Source organism: Psittacula echo, assembly GCF_963264785.1.
Source record: "Psittacula echo genome assembly, chromosome: 1".
NCBI classification, from domain to species: domain Eukaryota; kingdom Metazoa; phylum Chordata; class Aves; order Psittaciformes; family Psittacidae; genus Psittacula; species Psittacula echo.
In genome coordinates this window covers 76,190,555-76,193,976 of record NC_137735.1, presented here as the reverse complement: position 1 = coordinate 76,193,976, position 3,422 = coordinate 76,190,555, and positions in this window count along the sequence as shown.

Below are 3,422 nucleotides of genomic sequence, written 5' to 3'. Positions count from 1 at the left end.
TATTAATCTCAAAGTAGAATAATTTACTGTAAGGGGCAGATAGGTCAGGAGCCCATTTCTAGGAATGTATTTTAATTATATTTTATTCTAAAGGTTTCCCTGCAGACTCAGCACTCACTTCAACCAGCTACAGTCTCCTCATCATTAGTGACATTCTGCTCTGCCCCCAAACAGAAACATTTTCTTATTGCATTTTCTCTCTGAGGAAGGGGACGTATGAAGGTGGGGACTACAGAAAAGTTTTCCCTTTACCCGAACAAGAAGTGATGAGGCATTTACAAGGGTATAAGATTCATTTCAGGCTGTAGTCCACTGCATGCAGGAGTTAATCAATCATGTTTCACAGATGATAAAAATTAACATTGTCATGCTGTTACATCGAAGTGAAAGATTCATGATAATGATGTTCAGAAAAAAGGTTAACCTCTAAGCCCGATTCTTGTATCGCTTTCAGTTTTGATGACAACAAAACCTGTGCAGTTTTGTACCAAGGAGCAGAAGCATTTTTAGGAGACTTCTGCTGCCTTCTGGGTTGGAAGTACTAGTGATCTAACTGCCCTCCCTGAGTGCATTTTCATCCTCCCAGCAGAAAAATTACATCTGCTCAGTACAGCAGGGTGGATCTTTTTCTGTCAAACTATTTACACTCCACTCCTCACATGCACGCATACAATTTGCAAATTCCCTTCAATTCACCACGGTTTTGTTAACATAATTCTATTCTGGAGGCATTTGCTATTATAGCAGAGGAAACAACAGGTTAGGATGGGGGAAACCGAGGTTCAACTCCTTCCCCTGCCTTTCCCTGAAGGGAGTTATACTGTTTGTAACTCCTGGATAAATAAATGTTTTAACTGCTGGAGTTGCAGGGCGATTTCTTCGGTCTTTTGCAATAATAGTCTTCCACTACATATGAAGCATCTACTGTTCCTTTGTTAGAAAAAACCCAAAAACATTAATGACTTCAGTTTGATGGTTCAGACATTTAACAACAGAGTTCATATTTACTGTCTGCCAGTTAAGATAAAAAGAGTATTTTAAAAACTCCACCAAAACCCAATGGTACCAGCAACTTTCACTTCTCAGAACAGTATCCTATTCACTCAGCTTCACATCAGTCTCTTTTTCTTAACCTGATCTCTAGTTTAGTTTTATTTAAGCATTTATAAAAAGCATAACAGCCTCCACAGAGGAGGTTTGAAAGCAATCCGACAGCAAAAGCTCAGTAGCAATTCTCTAGAGCACTCTCAGGAGGTAAGTTGCATGTACTCAAATCCTTCCAAGCAGCAAAAGAAATCAAAGCCAAGAGATACATGTTTGAGGTGAAATGCTTTTTTTTTTTTCCACTGGATGACTAACTGTCCTGGGTTCAGCAGCAGCAGTCAGTTTTTCTCCTTCTTAGTAGCTGGTGCAGTGCTGTGGTTTTGACTTTCGGCCTGGGGATAATACTGATAAAGCCGATGTTTTCAGTTGCTGGTCAGAATGTTTACCCTGACCAAGGACTTTGTGAGTCTCATGCTCTGCCAGGGAGGAGGAGAAGCCGGGAGGAAGCAGGGACAGGACACCTGACCCAAACTAGCCAAAGAGGTATTCCATACCACAGCACGTCATGCCCAGGGATGTAGCTGGGAGTTACCCAGAAGGGCACGTCCTCTTCTCTGTCAGGCTCTTTTCCGGCGGGCGGTATCGTATTCTCTTCCCTTGTTATTTCTCTTATCGTTATTGTTATTGGTGGCAGCAGTTGTGATTTGTGTTATACCTTAGTTACTGGACTGTTTTTATCTCAACCTGTGGGAGTTACATTCTTTCGATTCTCCTCCCCATCCCTCGGGGGTGTGTGTGTGTGTGTGTGTGTGTAGAAACTGCGTGGTTCTAATTTACGGCCTGGGCTTAAACCATGACACTAACAAGGGAATAGCATTACTTCTTCCTCAGCAACGCATTCACTCAGAGTATGTTGAATTTAGCCTTCTATGGCTTTTGCTTTCACTACACTCAAACACAGCTTCCAACTTTGAACTGATCAACATGCTTAATTTCTATAGGACTGGAAAAGTAGTTCGGGAGGGTTTTGTCATTTTGTCATCATCTGTCACCTCAGCGACAATGATGGGACTAAATTGAAACTTGTGTGCTTTTTCTGGGTTTAATTATCCATCACCTGTTCAACTGAACCTCTGTGGTTTCTGCTAGGAGACCAGGAGCAATCAGGTTTCTCCTCGTCCAGGACCAGGCAAAGCCAGGACTGTTAAGCCCTTAAGGTCAGGTGCCTTCTGAAAGGCTGCTTACCATTCCGTGAGTTAAGTGACCAAAGATGCCAATTTATTCTGGGAAGCAGTCACTGAATAAAATGCAAAGTGTTTACAAACATTGTAACTGGAGTCATTCCAAGCACCACATGTTTACTATCATGCTGTCCTACTTGTAGCTCCTCTCACCAGCCATGCCCAAAGCATATGTGGGGAGGGATGAGCTGTTCTGACAGCTGCAGCAACAGCTGCCTTCTGCAGATACTAATACAGAACAACAACTGCTAGGGTTGGAAAGGACCTTAAGATCATCTAGTTCCAACCCCCACCGCCATGGGCAGGGATGCCTCACACTAGACCATGTCTCCCAAGGCTTTGTCCAGCCTGGCCTTGAACACTGCCAGGGATGGAGCATTCACAGCTTTTTTGGGCAACCTGTTCCAATGCCTCACCATCCTCATAGTAACTTTTTCCTTATATCTTACTCAAACTTCCTCTTCATTGTTGCTTCCAGAGAAGGAGATGAAAATGTGGGCCTTTCCTATCCTGTTAACACCAGCTTAACAGCCACCTTGACTCAAAAAATTTTGTTTCATTTTTAACTCCTGTAAATGTTAGTGATACGAAAGTAATGACATTTTCATCACAGCAAAGCAGGAACAACAAAATGTTTTGTGGAGGCAGAGAACGGTAGTCAATGGAAAAATTGAAAGGGTACAACCTTCTCTTTACCTCCAGTAGAAAATTGTGGGGGTACAGCAGAAACCACATGTACATCTTTTTACCTGACCTCTCCACTCCCCCCATACAGGAGAGGAAAACCCCTTTGGCTACCCCATACATAACCAAATAATAAAAACTTCATTGCTTCTTATGCATACCCAAGCCACTCATCTAAAGTTCAGATTGGATGGCTGCCATTCAAATTATTTTATTGTCCACTGAAGAACTGCTTGCTTAGGGGCTTGCCATAGGGGAAAAATAAGGAAATGAGAGAAAATTTAATATAATGCAAAGACAGCAGCTTAAAGTACAAGATCCTAGGTGACTTGTAAGGGGCTTTATTGCCATGTAAGTATTATTCAGGAGAGAAAAGACAGCTATGAGGAAGAAAAGAGACAGGAAAAAAAGGCAAATTCCAAGTGCTCAAAACTTTTGGGACTTCAGTATTCT